We start from the raw sequence: 19,629 nt of genomic DNA, 5'->3' as shown, positions 1-19,629 counted from the left end.
CGGCGACCCCGACTCGGCTGGTGGCGATCCAACACCTCAGGAGGGACCCCAGGACTACTCTAAGACTGTGAGTACAAAAACCTGTCCCCCCTGAGCCCCCACAGCGCCGCCTGCAGAGGGAATCCCGAGGCTTCCCCTGACCGCGACTCTTTGAATCCTAAGTCCCGACACCTGGGAGAGACCCTGCACCCGCAGCCCCCAGGACCTGAAGGACCGGACTTTCACTGGAGGAGTGACCCCCAGGAGTCCCTCTCCCTTGACCAAGTGGAGGTTTCCCCGAGGAACCCCCCCCTTGCCTGCCTGCAGCGCTGAAGAGATCCCTAGATCTCCCATTGACTCCCATTACAAACCCGACGCTTGTTTCTACACTGCACCCGGCCGCCCCCGCGCTGCTGAGGGTGAAATTTCTGTGTGGGCTTGTGTCCCCCCCGGTGCCCTACAAAACCCCCCTGGTCTGCCCTCCGAAGACGCGGGTACTTACCTGCAAGCAGACCGGAACCGGGGCACCCCCTTCTCTCCATTCTAGCCTATGTGTTTTGGGCACCACTTTGAACTCTGCACCTGACCGGCCCTGAGCTGCTGGTGTGGTGACTTTGGGGTTGCTCTGAACCCCCAACGGTGGGCTACCTTGGACCAAGAACTGAACCCTGTAAGTGTCTTACTTACCTGGGGAAACTAACCAAAACTTACCTCCCCTAGGAACTGTGAAAATTGCACTGTGTCCACTTTTAAAACAGCTATTTGTCAATAACTTGAAAAGTATACATGCAATTTTTATGATTTAAAGTTCCTAAAGTACTTACCTGCAATACCTTTCGAATGAGATATTACATGTAGAATTTGAACCTGTGGTTCTTAAAATAAACTAAGAAAAGATATTTTTCTATACAAAAACCTATTGGCTGGATTTGTCTCTGAGTGTGTGTACCTCATTTATTGTCTATGTGTATGTACAACAAATGCTTAACACTACTCCTTGGATAAGCCTACTGCTCGACCACACTACCACAAAATAGAGCATTAGTATTATCTATTTTTACCACTATTTTACCTCTAAGGGGAACCCTTGGACTCTGTGCATGCTATTCCTTACTTTGAAATAGCACATACAGAGCCAACTTCCTACAGTACTTTAGTCTGATTGTCAGCGTTGGTGACTGGATAAGTTTGTCCAGCCATGTATTGACCAGGGGAAACCAGTTTCTCTGTCACCATGGTGACACTGGCACCTGTATCCCTCAGGCCTTCTACACTTGTCCCATTAATTAAGAGCTGCTGCCTGTATTTTTGCATGTTAGGAGGCCAGGCAGCCAGTGTGGCTAAATCCACCCCACCCTCAGAGACTAATGTAGCTTCAGTGTGACACCTGATTTGCTCTGGGAACACTGTTGATCCCACTTGGAGACTAGCCATTCCAGTGTTAGCTGGAGTGGAGTTAGAAGTGGTACTTTTCTTGGGACAGGCCTTGTCTCCAGTTTGGTGTCCAGGTGATTACAGCTACAACACCAGGCCTTTTTGGGATCAAAGTTTTTACCCTTGTACCCAAAATTGTTTTGTGAAGAGGCTCGGGGCCCACCCTCCTGTGCAGGTTTTTGGGGGCCTGTAGAAGACTCTTTACTATTTTTATTTTTGGATGTCTCAACACTCTTCCCCTGGGGAGGCTTTGTGACCCCTTTCTTTTGGTCACCCCCTGTGGAAGTCTTGGTCACCCTAGTCTTGACCCAATGGTCCGTCTTCTTTCCCAAATCTTGGGGAGAAATTGGTCCTAGGTCTACCGGATGCTGATGCAGTTTATCATTTGAACAATTACTTAACAGGTGTTCTTTCACAAATACATTGTACAGCCCATCATAATCATTTACACCACTGCCTTGAATCCAACCATCCAGTGTTTTCACTGAGTAGTCCACAAAATCAACCCAGGTCTGGCTCGAGGTTTTTTGAGCCCCCCTGAATCTAATTCTATACTCCTCAGTGGAGAATCCAAAGCCCTCAATCAGGGTTCCCTTCATGAGGTCATAAGATTCTGCATCTTTTTCAGAGAGTGTGAGGAGTCTATCCCTACACTTTCCACTGAACATTTCCCAAAGGAGAGCACCCCAGTGAGATCTGTTTACTTTTCTGGTTGCACAAGCCCTCTCAAAAGCTGTGAACCATTTGGTGATGTCATCACCATCTTCATATTTAGTTACAATCCCTTTTGGGATTTTCAACATGTCAGGAGAATCTCTGACCCTATTTATGTTGCTGCCACCATGGATGGGACCAAAACCCATCTCTTGTATTTCCCTTTCTATGGCTAGGAAATGTCTCTCCAAAGCCAATCTTTTGGCCATCCTGGCTAACAGGAGGTCATCTTCACTGAGGCTATCCTCAGTGATTCCAGAGGTGCTGGCCCCTCCTGTGAGGGAAGCAGCATCTCTGACTATTATGTTTGGAGTCAGGGATTGAGGGTCCCTGATCTCCCTAATTAGGACTGGAAGGTGGGAATTCTCCTCCAAGTCACTATCCTCATCCTCTGGGTTGTCATCCTCAGAGGGGTTGGCTTTTTCAAACCCTGTCAAAAGCTCCTGGAGATGTTGTTTGGAGGGTCTTAAGCCAATTGGGATTTTCTTTATTTTGCAGAGAGACCTTAGCTCCCTCATCTTAAGATGGAGGTAAGGTGTGAGGTCGAGTTCCACCACATTCTCTTCTGCACCAGGCATTATGTTTCTAAAAGTTGGAATGCTTTTTAAGAATCTAAAACTATCTCTAGAACTTAATTCAAACTTTCACAAAACTTTTAAACTCTAAAAGAAATGCTAACAGGGACTAACACCAGGCCCTAGCAGGACTTTTAAAAATTTAGAAAAATAGCTCCAATTTCAAAAACCAGTTTCTAATGACAATTTTTTGAATTTAGTCATGTGATCAGGTATTGGCTGAGTAGTCCAGCAAATGCAAAGTCTTGTACCCCACCGCTGATCCACCAATGTAGGAAGTTGGCTCTGTATGCACTATTTCAAAGTAAGGAATAGTATGCACAGAGTCCAAGGGTTCCCCTTAGAGGTAAGATAGTGGCAAAAAGAGATAATACTAATGCTCTATTTTGTGGTAGTGTGGTTGAGCAGTAGGCTTATCAAAGGAGTAGTGTTAAGCATTTGTTGTACACACACAGGCAATAAATGAGGAACACACACTCAGAGACAATTCCAGGCCAATAGGTTTTTGTATAGAAAAATATATTTTCTTAGTTTATTTTAAGAACCACAGGTTCAAGATTTACACGTAATACTTTAAATGAAAGGTATTGCAGGTAGACACTTTAGGAACTTTGAATAATCAAAATAGCTTACACAGTTTTCAAGTAAATCACATATAGCTATTTTAAAACTAGACAGTGCAATTTTCAACAGTTCCTGGGGGAGGTAAGTGTTTGTTAGTTTTTGCAGGTAAGTAAACCACCTACGGGGTTCAAGTTTGGGTCCAAGGTAGTCCACCGTTGGGGGTTCAGGGCAACCCCAAAGTTACCACACCAGCAGCTCAGGGCCGGTCAGGTGCAGAGGTCAAAGTGGTGCCCAAAACGCATAGGCTTCAATGGAGAAGGGGGGTGCCCCGGTTCCAGTCTGCCAGCAGGTAAGTACCCGCGTCTTCAGAGGGCAGACCAGGGGGGTTTTGTAGGGCACCGGGGGGGACACAAGTTAGCACAGAAAGTACACCCTCAGCAGCACGGGGGCGGCCGGGTGCAGTGTGCAAACTCTTGTCGGGTTCCAATGTAAATCAATGGGAGACCAAGGGGTCTCTTCAGCGATGCAGGCATGCGGGGGGGTGCTCCTCGGGGTAGCCACCACCTGAGCAAGGGAGAGGGCCTCCTGGGGGTCACTCCTGCACTGGAGTTCCGATCTTTCAGGTCCTGGGGGCTGCGGGTGCAGAGTCTTTACCAGGCGTCAGGATCTGGGAGTCAGGCAGTCGCGGTCAGGGGGAGACGCGGGATTCCCTCTGCAGGCGTCGCTGTGGGGGCTCAGGGGGGGCAACTCTGGCTACTCACGGTCTCGCAGTCGCCGGGGAGTCCCCCCTGAAGTGTTGTTTCTCCACAAGTCGAGCCGGGGGCGTAGGGGGCAGTGTAGCAAGTCTCATGCTTCCGGCGGGAGATGTAGTTGTTTTAAAGTTGCTCCTTTGGAAACAAAGTTGCAGTCTTGGGTGAACAGGGCCGCTGTCCTCGGGAGTTTCTTGGTCCTTCTAGAGCAGGGCAGTCCTCTGAGGATTCAGAGGTCGCTGGTCCCTGGGGAAAGTATCGCTGGAGCAGTATCTTTTAGAAGTGGGGAGACAGGCCGGTAGAGCTGGGGCCAAAGCAGTTGGTGTCTCCGTCTTCTCTGCAGGGTTTTTCAGCTTAGCAGTCCTCTTCTTCTTAGGTTGCAGAAATCTGAGTTCCTAGGTTCTGGGGAGCCCTTAAATACTAAATTTAAGGGCGTGTTTAGGTCTGGGGGGTTAGTAGCCAATGGCTACTAGCCCTGAGGGTGGGTACACCCTCTTTGTGCCTCCTCCCAAGGGGAGGGGGTCACATTCCTATCCCTATTGGGGGAATCCTCCATCTGCAAGATGGAGGATTTCTAAAAGTTAGAGTCACCTCAGCTCAGGACACCTTAGGGGCTGTCCTGACTGGCCAGTGACTCCTCCTTGTTATTCTCATTATCTCCTCCGGCCTTGCCGACAAAAGTGGGGCCGTGGCCGGAGGGGGCGGGCAACTCCACTAGCTGGAGTGCCCTGTGGTGCTGTAACAAAGGGGGTGAGCCTGGCTCACCGCCAGGTGTTACAGTTCCTGCAGGGGGAGGTGTGAAGCACCTCCACCCAGTACAGGCTTTGTTACTAGCCACAGAGTGACAAAGGCACTCTCCCCATGTGGCCAGCAACATGTCTCGAGTGTGGCAGGCTGCTAAAACCAGTCAGCCTACACGGGTAGTTGGTTAAGGTTTCAGGGGGCCCCTCTAAGGTGCCCTCTGGGGTGTATATTACAATAAAATGTACACTGGCATCAGTGTGCATTTATTGTGCTGAGAAGTTTGATACCAAACTTCCCAGTTTTCAGTGTAGCAATTATGGTGCTGTGGAGTTCGTGTTTGACAGACTCCCAGACCATATACTCTTATGGCTACCCTGCACTTACAATGTCTAAGGTTTTGCTTAGACACTGTAGGGGCACGGTGCTCATGCACTTGGGCCCTCACCTATGGTATAGTGCACCCTGCCTTAGGGCTGTAAGGCCTGCTAGAGGGGTGACTTATCTATACTGCATAGGTAGTGTGAGGTTGGCATGGCACCCTGAGGGGAGTGCCATGTCGACTTACTAGTTTTGTCTCCACCAGCACACACAAGCTGGCAAGCAGTGTGTCTGTGCTGAGTGAGGGGTCCACAGGGTGGTATAAGACATGCTGCATCCCTTAGAGACCTTCCCTGGCATCAGGGCCCTTGGTACCAGGGGTACCAGTTACAAGGGATTTACCTGGATGCCAGGGGGTGCCAATTGTGAAAACAAAAGTACAGGTTAGGGAAAGAACACTGGTGCTGGGGCCTGGTTAGCAGGCCTCAGCACACTTTCAAATCAAAACTTAGCATCAGCAAAGGCAAAAAGTCAGGGGGTAACCATGCCAAGGAGGCATTTCCTTACACACAGATAACAGGGTTTTGTTTTAAGCAGAAGCATGTTATTGCATTTTTAAAAAAAGTAACAGTACTTAAGTGCAATGCTTAAATAGGTTTAGACGTATTTAAACATTGACATCTTTATAAAATAATTGTGAAAAATTCTAAGGGGAGCCCAATGAATTTTATTTTTCAACTGGGGGGACACGGCATTAGAAAGTTTGGAGTCCACTGGTCTAGAGTGAATGCACAAGCAGCCCAACTGTCATCCTGCCCCAAATGTGTCTTCAGCAGACAGGCAGAGGCACATGATGGTTAAGCAAGAAAGTGTCCACTTTCTAAAAGGTCACCAAAATATGTATGTTTAAATTATGAGTTTCGAGACCCCAAACTCCACATCTCTATCTACTCCCAATGGGAAATTACACGTAAAAGTTATTTCAAGGCAATCCCCATGTTACCCTATGGGAGAGATAGGCATTGCAACAGCGAAAAACAAATTTAGCAGTATTTCAGGACATGTTAAACACACCAGTACATGTCCTATCTTTTAAACAGACTTCACCCTGCCCCCTGGGCTCCCTTGGGCCTACTTTAGGAGTGACGTACATGTAGTAAAAGGGAAGGCTTGGGCCTGGCAAGTGGGTGCACTTGCCAGGTCGAAATGGGAGTTTAATACTGCCCACACAGACACTGCAATGATAGTTCTGAGACATGTTTACAGGGCTACTCATGTGGGTGGCACGATCAGTGCTGCAGGCTCACTAGTAACATTTGATCTACGGGCCCTGTGCTCACACAGTGCACTTTACTAGGGACTTACTAGTTAATCAAATATGCCAATCATGCATAAACCAATCACCAATACAATTAGACAGGGAGCACATGCACTTTAGCACTGATCAGCAGTGGTATAATGCCCAGAGTCCTAAAGTCACCAAAAATGTTCACCTCAGGATCAAAAACGGGAAGTCAGAAGCAAAAATAATACTGATAAGTATAACACCATCTCAATAGGGTTATAATCGCTGTGCTCCTGTTCCTTGACACCCCCCCTAAGTACGATCTGGCTCAGATTCCTGGAGACAAAAACATAATCAATTACTATGTCTGAGCCCCCAACCCACAATGGTCAGTGCCTGCCCGGAAAGATTACCCACCAGCTCGGATTTATTACCTAATCCAAAGCATAAAAGGTCCTCTGGGAGCTTCTCCCATCTGAGATCAACACCCTGACTATCTGGTCAATTGACATCCCTAACTTCAAAGGGATCAAACATGGTGGTATTTGTGCCAATTTTGCATTAAAGACCCAAGCTACAGTGACACAGAAGTCATTATAAATAGCATTACATCTCTGTTACAGAATGGATAGAACCGAAAAAAACTGGATTTGGCATCCCAATTCCCAGAATTGGTTGTACAAGTTTACTACAAAGAAGTAAAACTTATTTAGGAGGACAGCCCACACAATCAGGATCCCCTGGTGGTTACTTTCTATTTGATTGGCCACATATATCTTAGCAATATGAATTAAAGTCACCAGCCTCCCCCTAGCATTGTGACCAGGACCACAAACAGCTGGAACAGAAAAGCTGTAACAGCCAACTTCATCTCTGGGAGATTATCTGCCTCCCTTGGTAGACCATTAGTAGGAAACATTCTCACTGGACCATACCAACTTCTCGTCGACCCATCATCTTAAAGACCATGGACTTCAGGAAACTCAGCTTTTTTTTACAGAGTGGCTGAGCACATCTTGATCAGGACCTTGAGTTGCTCCAAGAGGTTATACGAAATATTTTTGGGGCCATTATCATCAAGAACCAAAGTGACCACATAAGAAAACTCAGCTGGGCATCATTAACATTGCCAGGATTTATTTCCCCCTTATTATTTTAATTACAAAACCTTTTAGATTGGTGCTTCCTTTTTGGCTGGCGTCTTTCTTCGCTATATGGCAAATTATTGGAACAGTTTATCACAGCCCCTGGCAAGGAATCATCCTGACTCTCAGAAGCCAGTCTGGCACTTGCCACGGAGCCTTCCATGGAGATAAGGCCCTCCCCTAGAGGCCAGTTTAACTTTCGACATAAGCCACTTTGCCGTTCACTGAGCTCAAGAGAGAGCCTTCTCTCTGCCAGGTCAATTTGTTTTGAAACTACTCCTACTGCTGTGACCAGAAAGGAGTCCAGGGTTGTGCTAAGAGGCTACCTCTGGGGCCCAACTGAATCCTTAGCCCTCAACAGCTTTCTCTTCCCCATCCTAAAAATTGGTGTTGTGTCTATACCCTAAGAAAGACTGAACCTAAGGAAAGTCTCACGCAGCCAAAGCTGTAAGTGGAAAAGACACAATAGGTGTCCCTGCTGCTCTCACTATGCACAGGGCAGGGATGGTCTAATAGTAGTCAAAGTAAGATTAATACAAACAAAGGGCAGGAGGAGGGGCCACTCAACAGCATGTCCTATGATTCAGCAACCAAGAGGGATGACTCAGCCAAGCTTCGACAGGCCTCAGGCGGGTGCAGAGGGGCCCTCTCTTGGCCCAGACACACGCCTGGGTGCGTCCTGCGTATGCCCCATGCCGTGGGGGGCTTGAAGTGCTTATAGGGCATTGCAGCAGTAGTGTCTCTCCTCCTTGGCCACAGAAACCTGGCAGATGAAGTCCAACCCCAGGAGCAATAGGTAAGTATAGTGTGACAGTTTTTGCATCCCCTAATGCGTTATGGGATTTGTAGTATTTATTTGCTTAAATCAGAACAATAAATATGATATACCGGGTACCTCAGCCAGACTACAACCATTGTGTGTAAATAACGTGGTCTATGTTCTCTATCACACTTTACATTGACAATCTTGATGAGATGTCTCACACAATCACAATAGGTTTAGATCTTAAGGTCTCATTTAGAATTTGGCAAAGGGGTTACTCCGTCACAATGGTGACAGATATCCCGTCCACCGAAATATAAATCCCTTAGGATATAAAGGGATTTATATTTTGGCAGACAGGATATCTGTCACCGTTGTGATGGTGAAACCCCTCCGCCAAACTCTAAATCAGGCCCTTGTTCTTTTACTTTAGACGTGTCACTGTCTTCAGTAGAAACAATTATGTGTTGATGTTCAAGCTGGGCCGATTAAGTCAACATAGTCTTGTCACCTGTAATGAACCTTATATATCCTTAAAGAATAAGATAAAAAAAGAATTCATGAGCCTAAACCTTTTCATTTGATTTATAAAAGCAGGTTTTGTCCAGCCATGTTTCTATAAACAGCATAAGCACGAATTAGCAAGTCAAGTTCACATTTTACTTACTTTTTACTTTACACTTAGTGACCATTTTCAGGGTTCCTAAGCAAAATTGTCAGCAAATGTCTGTATTTATGTTTGGGTGATAAGCTGCTGTTTACCCTTTCAGGTAAGTCTTTATTGTATCAAGTTCTACAGTTCGAAAGTGTACATTGTATGCACAACACAAACTACAAAATATATGGAACTATATCTCATTTCAAAGAAATATGAACTTGGTTGTCCAATAATTAAAAATACAAATTTGACATACAATGCAAAAAACGACAGACATATTTTCCAAGATGTTGTAACATTTTTTAAAGCAACCTATAACTTAATTGGGGAAATTGATAGAAATGAAAAGTGTGGGATTTTTCTGGAAAAAAAGTATAAATTCATGTTCTACCATTGTTACATCAGACTGAGAAAGCTGTGCTTCGAATCCCGCGGCCAGCGCTATTAAATGTTAGTGCCCGAATGCCAAGGCTGTGTAACCTTCATTCCACCTCAGACTACTTTAGTCCACTCCCAGACACCCCCTGCTTCTTTATATCACGCTTGTAGGTTCCTCCTGTCTCTCATTATTACATTTTTTCCGTCTTTCTCATCCTACTTTTTTCCCCTTTGTTTGTTTTTCTCTCTCTTGTTTCAGGTGCAGCCTGCGGGAGGGTAAATGGTCGAGGCGGGGTGGGGCGGCGCAGTGCATTACAGGGAGGATTGGAGGGGGACCCCAAAAAATAAAAAAATAAAATAAAGCATACATGCACCCCCGTGCCACTCCATCTGCTCTGCTGTGCTCTGTCACTGCAGGCACAGGCTCCCAGCCTACCCTGTGGCCAATCCTGATGCTGCTGAAAGCAGCGTTAGGATTGGCTAGGAGCTCCCAGCAAGGATGCTAACAGGCAGACTGGGAGTCTGTGCCTGCTCTCTGTAGCCCGGCAACATATTGCTGGGCTGGAGAGACCACAGTGTGCATGTATGTTCGAGCGGCCCAAGACTGCCAGTCAAACATACATGTGCAATGAGGGGGAGTGCTGTGCAGCCCCCTTCTGTTATCATCACGCCTGTGGCCCAGCCCACTTTTATAGTAGAAACTTAATAAATTGAGTTTATTATGTTTTTACTATAAAAGTTTTGCAACTCCTGCAGCTGTCTTGTTCTCTGGAAGTGTCTTATCACGAAAAATAGCTGCCAGTCCCCAAAAATTACTGCCGGAGGCCCAAACTGGCAACCACCAGGCTCAAATTAAGCACTGTTTAACAACACTGTACAAGCACACTTTCTATTACATACCAAATGAGATTGCCTGGCCTTTTATACTTTTCTTTGATGAACTTGGTTGTTAAAAAACACCTTTGCCAAATGAGCTTTAAAATAGGTTGTTTTTATTGTTGAGCTTTCCTACAATAAAGGGAATGCCTCCATTTTCATGTACGTGATTTAGCACAAGCTGCTCCAAACTATCTCATTTTGTATCATATTTTGTAACTGGAATACAAGATGCCTGTGTTTTTAGCGGCATTGTTTCTTTTCAGAACTTTAAATTATTTCTGACGTATTTTCTCATGATTTTACTTTTTAAGCCCTAGCGTTACAACTGCATTTTCCTGGGTGGCTGAGGTCTCATAATTGACTATCTCGAAATATACATCTGTTGAACCTTCTAAAGTGGTGGGGCCATTCTCTTAATTAAGAAGGTGATAGGCCCTTGGTCCTCCTCTATTTAAGCATATTAGTGTCCCACCCACGACAAGCATCAGGTTTTCAAGTTATACTGAAAATTCGAGATACTAGACGTAATTATCAGCAAACTGCAACGAGATTCTCTTTTTTTTAATTCCGAAAGCCTTTTCTACAGCCACGAGTGAGATAATTATTTTTAAAAAAGTCACACTCAGGTTTAAAGGGCTCCCTGAAATGCTTCCATTTGGTCATTTAACCCACCAGGATACTTCCTGGAAAGTCCACAATGGGCCCATTACCTTGATATCAACAAATTACATTTCATCGAATTACATTTCATCTTTTTGTTGTTTGAACATGTCACCAATGTTTTAGATGTTCACAGATACTCACCCGTAGCAGACAAAAGGTGACACACATCGATTTTATAAGTGGGCTAGCACAAATGCAACTATGTATGTTGCATATGTAGCACAAACCTATCTAAAGAGCATTAGCGCACTAAGGTGAGGTTTTCAAGTAGATGGAGGAGTGTGGAACAGCATACACAGACCTCAAGCAAATTTTGTTGTCTCCAAAAATTGGGTTTTTACAAACGTTTATTATTAAAATGTGCAGGAACTCGAAGGAGCTATCACAGAATACCTTTGAGGCCAAAACACTTTTGTCATAAAATAAATTAAAAAGGAATAACTGACTTATTTAGATCGTGCTCGTTGTTCAAACAGTGAATAACGCGCTCATTGACAATCTAATTTCTCAAGAAGCCATAACTAGACCCAGTTTAACTTTAATACCTCAGAATAGTCTCGAAACTGCGTTACGTTAGTCGTCACACAAGTAGTAAACCACATATCCATCAAAAACCTGCTATATAATCATTATTCTTGATTCCTTTCTAGATACTGTACAGATACTACCTCAATCCAGATAATATATGATGCCTTGACTATGAAGATGATGCCTGCATCTTCGTGCTTCTCGATTTCTCAGCAGCATTCATTACTATAGCTCATTATTCCCTGCTTTATATCCTTAATGCCAGAATAGGAGGTAAAAGGAACTGTGCTAAAATCATTTAAATCATTCTTCTTACAAGATCTTCATTTGTAACACTCAAATCCATTGAATTAGGTGCACACCACGAGTTCAAAAACGTTCTATCCTTTCCACCTATAATTTCAACGTTCATATGGAACATCTTACCTTAACACTTTAAGACGGTTAAATTCCTCTACACCAATATGCCGATAATTCCCAGACCCCTCTAACATCACAAACTTAAAAATTTCAGAACAACTTCCCTAAAAAGTAATCTAAATAAAACTGAATTCATTGTTCTCAGCCATAAAAATTCTTCACCACAGTACATAAATGGTTTGACAAAAAACCTGAATGATGATATTGCAAAACAAAGTAAACCAGCCTCCTAACAACTACATCTGCTCAGGAAACTATACCCATCGACCTCTCGCTCCGACTGCAAAAATGTGGCACAGCCACTTATTCACAATCACTTAGATAGCGGAAAAGCTCTCCACGAAGACTTCCCACGTTCTCCACTGCTTTTTTAGAGGTATACTTAATTGTACTGCTAGGATCCCTACAGGTGGTAAAAAAATCGGATCACATCACATCCATCACGAAACACCTCCATTGGCTTGCTCTGGAAGCAAGGATCACATTCTAAATCACATACATAACCCATACATCTAAGCAAATTGTTTCATCCTCGTGTAACTGCATCTCAAGGGTGGAACATGAAAAACAAGGAACATAGACAGACTGAGCCTCAAAATATATAAAAGCAAGAAAAGGAAAACTTTGTAACATGCCTTCTCATGCCTTTCCCTAAGACAATGGAACTCTGTTCTTGAGCACATTAGACTAACTCACTTTTCCTTATGGCTATTTTTTACAACCCCCCTAAGAGGCAGGGGCTTATTTTCCTTGCTTGTTTTAGGCTCTGTGTAACCTTCGCAATGCCACTGCTCTTATTTATACTTCAGAACAATATCAATGATCTGAACTTGGGGTCGCAAGATATGAGCCAAATTGAAAAGAATGAAAAAGGTATTTTCTGGTTCAATGGGAAACACCAATAAACCCAATTGGATATGCTTGAATAAGAACCACGTGGGGGTCTAGAGTCTGAGATACATTGCTTCGTTTAGTATTGTATGTCCCACTACAAATGTTAATAATTCTCTGAATAAGTGCACTGTGGGGAGGAGTGCACTGCAGGCTTTAGAAAGAATGTGAGCCGAGCAGGCTGGGAACAAGGCAGCTGCCAACGATAAACAGTCCAAAGGCAGTGGCTTAAAGCGTACTCACATGAAAGCGATCAGATGCGCGATTCTGGCCCTCAGGATCAAAAGTTCCAGCTGCTGGCTCCGAGATAGCAATATGAAAAAACAACTCCGAGCAATCAAAGAGATTGTTCTGCAAAACAAGAGAGGGACCACAAAAACCGTTACGTTCGGCAACATGAAAGGAATATTTTTCATTTATTTGATAATAGTTAAATAAATGTAACAAGGCAGAACACCCATAAACATGTGGGGGAATTTACCGAAGACACTAAATGAGTGAAACAGTCTCAGTAGATCAATGTGAAAATTCCATAAGGGAAGCAGTGTCCACCAATATGAGCGCAGCTGTCATTGTACATGGTTTTCACTCAGAATTGCCTCATGTCCAACAAATGACCCGACACAAAGGGGGTCATTCCGACCCTGTCGGTAAATACCGCCAGGGCCGGGGACCGCGGGAGCACCGCCAACAGGCTGGCGGTGCTCCCTTGGGCATTCTGATCGCGGCGGTTCGGCCGCGGTCAGAACAGGGAAACCGGCGGTCTCCCGCCGGTTTTCCGCTGCCCTGGGAATCCCATGGGGGATTCCGACCCCCTCACCGCCATCCTGTTCCTGGTGGTTCCGCCCGCCAGGAACAGGATGGCGGTGAGGGGTGTCGTGGGGCCCCTGGGGGCCCCAGCAGTGCCCATGCCAATGGCATGGGCACTGCAGGGGCCCCCGTAAGAGGGCCCCACTTTGTATTTCAGTGTCTGCATTGCAGACACTGAAATACGCGACGGGTGCCACTGCACCCGTCGCACACCCTCCACTCCGCCGGCTCCATTCGGATCCGGCATCCTCATGGAGGGCTGTTTCCCACTGGGCTGGCGGGCGGCCTTTTGGCGGTCGCCCGCCAGCCCAGTGGGAAACCCAGAATGACCGCCGCGGTCTTTTGACCGCGGTACGGTCTTCTGGCGGTTCCCTCCAGGCGGGCGGCTACCGCCGCCCGCCGGGGTCAGAATGACCCCCAAAATCTGGTGTCTTGGCATGAAAGCCATATGCTATATTATGGATTTCTTATGTTTTAATTTTACTTTTGTCCTTTAACACAGTTGAATAAACTATGTGAAATCATATACACTTATTGTAAAACATAGCTATGTGAAACACAGTTCTTCATTGCTCGGAGAGTGGTCGAGTAAGGTGGTTTGGCGTGGGGTGTATTCGACTGGAATAGGGTGGATTAATGTGGGATGGTATGGACTAAGTGGGGTGGATTAAAGTGTATTGTATTGGAGTTTGGTGGTTTGTATTGGAGTGAGGTAGATTGGGTAGGGGTGGATTTGATTGGTGTGGGGCAGATTGTTTTTATTGGAGTGGGGCAGATTGCTTTGGAATGGTGCAGATTGTGTTTGATTAGAGGAGGTGAACTGGATTGAGGCAGATTAGACTGGGGTGGGTTGGGAGGATTGAAGTGGGGTGGGTTGGAATGGACTGGATTGGGGTGGGGTGGACTGCTTTGGGATAAAGTGGGTTGGAATGGGGTGGATAGTAGAAGAGCGGATTTATGTGGGGTGGATTGGAGTGTCCTGCATGATTATGTGTTAAAGCATCATTTCAGATATTACACATAATAAAGAAACACTGTCGCTTTGCAATATTTCAAACAAGTTACTTGTCATCTTCTGAGGACAGTGCCCACGAGCAAAAACAAAAGAAAACATTACTGGAAGGAGAAAAAAGATGACTTGGCAAAATGAACAAAAGCTAGCATTAAAAAATAAAACTTAGCAAATTTGTTTGTCCTGCTGGGCACTTTTTTTCCAGTGACAAGCCTTCTGTTTGTGGGGCACTAGAAGATAAAAAGAACAAAGTAGTACCTTGATCAAATCGGGAGCAGCGGACAGGCACTAATTAAGTTGAATCAATGATGCCTGCTCCATACCGAGGAACGGAAATGAGACCAGGCGTGCCTTGACGAATTTGCAAAGCTGTAACGAAGAGAGCCATGCAAACCAACAAATGGTGAATGACAGGCGGACTCCAAGCCCTTTACTGAACACAATAGAGCCTTGCAAGTGAAAGGCATGAGCTAGCGCATGCACGTGCAGGCTCAACCCTGAAAAATAGAAAGCAATTTACCTTTACACCAAGAACACATAAATGATGAGTACCCATTTGAAGCTCAACAGTACAAAGACAGAGACATGATCTCTGGTCAAGAGCAAAAATATCAGCCTACCAACCTATGGCCCAAGGAACTTGAGGCCCTCCTAACTACATTAAGATAGGTAAGAAACCAAGAGTATCAATGGATTCAGACCAGCACCACATATCAACAAAGCCACTAAGAGCATTTTCTACACAATGAAAACATTGCATTGAATCTCCCCAAAACATTGGATACCAAAAACAGCTACAAGTTATCCTCACATTCATAATCTCCATGCTCAGCTATGCCAAGAGCCTAAACCTTGCCACTCCCAGTTTCATCATATGCAAAATATAACTTCTCAAAAATGGTGACGCAGGACTCCTTCTCCACCTCAGAGAACACATAACTACAATCCTGCAAGCACTCCACTGGCTGCCAGTAGATAGGCAAGCATTGTTAAAGAGCTGTTGTACCACGCACAGAACATCCCAAGGAAAAGGACCACTAAACCTACAAGTTAAATTCAAGCAATACATGCAAAATAGGTCAAGACACCCCAGACCGGGAATATTATTCTACAACACTAACAGTTTTCTAAACATCAAAGTTTCTAATGTATTGTGAAATGAAAAGAAACCAAATTGGATCTCCATAGTTAGGGACTGGTGTGCCTTCGGTATGAAAAGCCTCGAGCCAAAGGTCTAAATAAGTTGCCAACATACTTAGAATTGAAGCTAATCCAGTAGTGATAGCAATCAATTATTTCAATTCAGCTTTAATTACCATGCACCAAATAATCATAGAACGAAATACAATTTTGAGAATTTCATACTACTTTAATGAAGTAGGAGCCCTACAGACTTTTATGTATTTAACCTCGTAAAGACTGCTGCCGAAGGGCATAGCTTGTGTCTTGTCATAATCCTTCATTAGAATGCTCAATTATGCATATTCTTTGAGGATGTTCTGCTTTTCCTACATGCTACATGGGAGAGAGTGGATTGTTCATTGGGATTGATGGTAGGTCAACACAAATAATAAGGACACTTGTAAAAAAAAGTCATCCTTTAATCGTCTTCATGCCAATTTTTCTGACTGATAGCTGATAGTAACTGTCCCTGACTGTGCCCTGAGCTCTGCTTAACAGGCCCAGAGCAAGTGCTCCTAATAAAAGGTATATGGTCAAATGGCACAATGTTATAATTCCAATTGGCAATGACAGACCCTGTAAGTCCTTAATAGATAAGAGGGCAAGTGAGATTCAAGCTAACTATAAGTCCCTAGTATATAATAAGGCAGGGAAGTTTAGAGGTCCAGTAGATTTCCTTCCCTAGGGAGCAAACTGCTGTGTGCTTACTGTCATTCTTAAAGCAGCCCTGCCTTCCAGACTGTCTTTAAAATGTAAAATGTGTGCAAATTCATCTTTCGAATTAAATGCAGTTTCAAAGTGACAATCTAGCTTATTTTAATTTATAAGTCACTCCCAAGGTCTCCCCTAGATGCCCCAGGGGTAGGGTGACATGTAACTACAAGCAGAGACATTTAAAAAGATGTTTTATATGCCCTTGTGAGGGAGAAACTGCACCTTTCATTTTCCCCCACTGTAGAAAGTTGCCTCCTTAGGCTATGATGGAAATAGTTCACAAACCTAAATATTGCTAGGGAAAAGATAAAATCCCATGGAAGGACTCAAATGAATGGTAGCGAAAAATGCAACAATTTGCAATTGCTGAATGTATCAAAACTTATACAGAAAAGCAGTTCTGTGACTTTCTTTGCTGTAAGAAAAATTCCAGCCTGCTAGTGGTCTCTCCTGCTTGGTCACCCCTTATAGGATTATACAAGTGGTTTTGATGAGGCAATAAGTGGCCTGCACTAAGCAGATCTGATGGGGGAGGTAGGCAGATCGTGAAGCCAGGCTGGGAAGGGGGCTGGGTGAATCAAGCTGAGGCTTCAAAAAGGATACCAGTCGGAAAGGAATGAAGCCAGGTCTGCCCTCTCACTCCTGTACCCCCCAGATAGATGGCAGGTTTAGGAAATTAATTTGCAGATGTCCAGAGGGGGAGTTAATGGAAATGAGCTACCCCAGGGGATTGGTTTAGCGAGCTCTTATCCCTCTGGAGTATAATTATCCATCTTGGAATGTTAAAGTGCAGTGCTTTATGGGACAAGACAATGCCACACTTTGGAGGAAGTTGCCATACTTCTGGGTGGCACCATTTGCTCATTGGATAAGGATGCCCACTAACTGCCCCCAAGATTATTGAATAAAAGTGCATTGGAATTCAGATCTGCTGCCTGAAACCACAATAAAAGGACTGCCCTGCTAAAACCTTGGTCTACAACACAGATGCCTGCACTCTTAAGGACTGCACACTGAAAAAACAGCCCAAAGGACTTTGCCTTGCTTCAAAAAGGACTGCACCAACTTCCACAAATGTCCCCAGCCAGCAGTGCATTCAGTGGACTTGCAAGGATTTGGCCAGGTGCATTGTGGAAATAGTCGTCCCAGCGTCCCAAGGAGCATCTCAGAGATGCTGGAACCGTGGATTGGGGTTGTGGATCACTTTCCTGCATCAAGAAACACTTCTGGAAGTAAGTGTAAAAGTGTTACCTTGTGGACGGCTGGGACTCTTGACTGTGTCCCCGTCCAGTGCAACCTATGCATTGAGCGCTATTTTCTTCTAAGCTCTAGTTTTACTTTTAATTCTAAAACATTCATATCTCTGGGTCCCTAAATTGGATTTTTGTCATGCTGGTGTCATTTTAAGGATAAAAAAATTAACTATTGTTAGAAATTGGTGAAGGATTTTTATTGTGTGTTGAGTCTTACTTATTTACCGTATTGGTGTATTTAAATGCTTTACATACCTGTCTTCTCAGTTAATATTGACTGCTTGTTGCCACACAACCAGGGGTTGAGCCAGGGGCTACTTTGTGCAACCTTGACTTGGGACAACTCTTTATTGGTGGTGTATTGCTAGTAGTAGGTATGTACTTACCCCTACCAATACCCAGCCTCTAACAGCACTATTCTTGTTAGGCCCAGAAAAGGTTTCAATCATCTACAGATAGCTATAGATCAAAGCAGGTTAACTTAAGAAAATTTAAAAAGCATTTAGAAGTACCAAAACAGTTAAAAAGTCAAAAACACGACATAATGAAAATCACATTGCAACCTATAAAAATAGAGACTATTTTAATGAAATAAATGACACCAAAACAACAAAACTAAAATAAGGGAACCCCGAGATATGATTTTTTAAAAGTTTGAATTACATTTTCGCATCAAAAAGTACAAAGCATCAACTGCAGGCATCTGGACACACTAAACAGGGTCATAGGTATGGTTTAAGTCCAACCGTAACGGAGTGCATGTCGGACCTGGTAGGACCTGGCCAAAGGGTTACCTTCTGGCTTAGAAATTTTTGAGGAGAAAAGGTGGTCATCAACAAGTTGTTGGCAGGGCAAGATGCAAGCTGTATCCAAATCGGGGATTGATGATGGCTGACTGCTGAACAACTGTGTCCCTATGGGGGTCATCAACAAAGGTGGAAAAGATCTGAGTGGATGAAGTCTGGCCAAAAAGGTCTCAACATTGATCCACTTTAGCGCTGCATCTCTCTTGGTGAAGCCCTCTATGTTCAGACTTAGAAACCTTTCTGGAAGTCAGATGTCCTTCATCAGGACAAACCAACAAGTTGAATCTGACCAGTGATTCAAAGGCTTCGGCACAGTAGCTGTCCTGGTCTCCTGCTAGTTCTTCAGAGTAAAAGTTGGCAAAACGTTTCCAAGTTCCAGTTTGTAGAGTTGTGGGAGAAAGAGTACACTCAAACAATACCAGGGGTTTCCAGAAGCTCAGGGACACCACTTGGGGGTCAGGACTCAAACCAACAGCATCCCCTAGCTGGGATCTGGGCAGGTCCAGTTGAAACCGGTTAGATGGGCCCTCCAAAAAGAGGGCTTCTTGCAGTTTTTGAGTCCCTGTAACTTAAACTGAAGTCAGCCAACAGAACCTTAGAGCCCACTTCTTGGTTCTGGGTACAAATGGGAACAGGTCCAGCCCTTCAGGTTCTCTGCACAAGGTACAGCAGGTGCAGTCGTTCTCCTGTCTTCCACAGGTCCAGCAGTGTCAGCGGGGGGTAATAGAGGGTGCAACATTTAAGCTGGTTGCCAGTTTGTGGGTGGGCGAACCTCCTGGCCACTCTATAACCAGTAGAGTAAAGAAAAACAGTGAATATCCTAACCACTTTTGCAACACTTCCTGTGTGTTTTACTGAAAACAATCCTACAGTACCCCTTTCTACCTAAAACCAAGAATGCTGAAACTTTTCTCTGCTATGCGTTTCCTACTATAGCAATAAGACTCATGACACTATGACTCCCCAGGGAAACTTGGAAACAGATCTTACCCCTTTTGTATTTTTACTCATGCATGCCAAGGCGAGACACAAGAGATGCAAGATACGTTTTCAATACATATTTTGGAACAATCGAATCTGGCATGTAAGGAGTGAGCTGCAATAATTAGGAAGATGAAACAAAGCAAAGTAATCAGCATGACAAACATGGCAAAAAAGATAAATG

The 19,629-nt window shown here is 44.6% G+C and overlaps 1 protein-coding gene across 4 annotated transcripts in view; it reads right to left on the bottom strand.

Annotated features, from left to right (window-relative positions):
- CALD1 (caldesmon 1) overlaps positions 1-19,629 on the bottom strand; it is a 519,621-nt gene that overhangs the window by 358,079 nt on the left and 141,913 nt on the right. For all 4 annotated transcript variants that reach the window (XM_069228452.1, XM_069228449.1, XM_069228451.1 and 1 more), the window contains exon 2: positions 12,931-13,038. The gene's annotated coding sequence lies outside the window, so the exon portion shown is untranslated. The remainder of the gene's footprint in view (positions 1-12,930; positions 13,039-19,629) is intronic.

This window comes from Pleurodeles waltl, chromosome 4_1 (assembly GCF_031143425.1).
Source record: "Pleurodeles waltl isolate 20211129_DDA chromosome 4_1, aPleWal1.hap1.20221129, whole genome shotgun sequence".
In the NCBI taxonomy this organism is placed as follows: domain Eukaryota; kingdom Metazoa; phylum Chordata; class Amphibia; order Caudata; family Salamandridae; genus Pleurodeles; species Pleurodeles waltl.
This window is presented reverse-complemented; position numbering and strand designations above follow the sequence as displayed.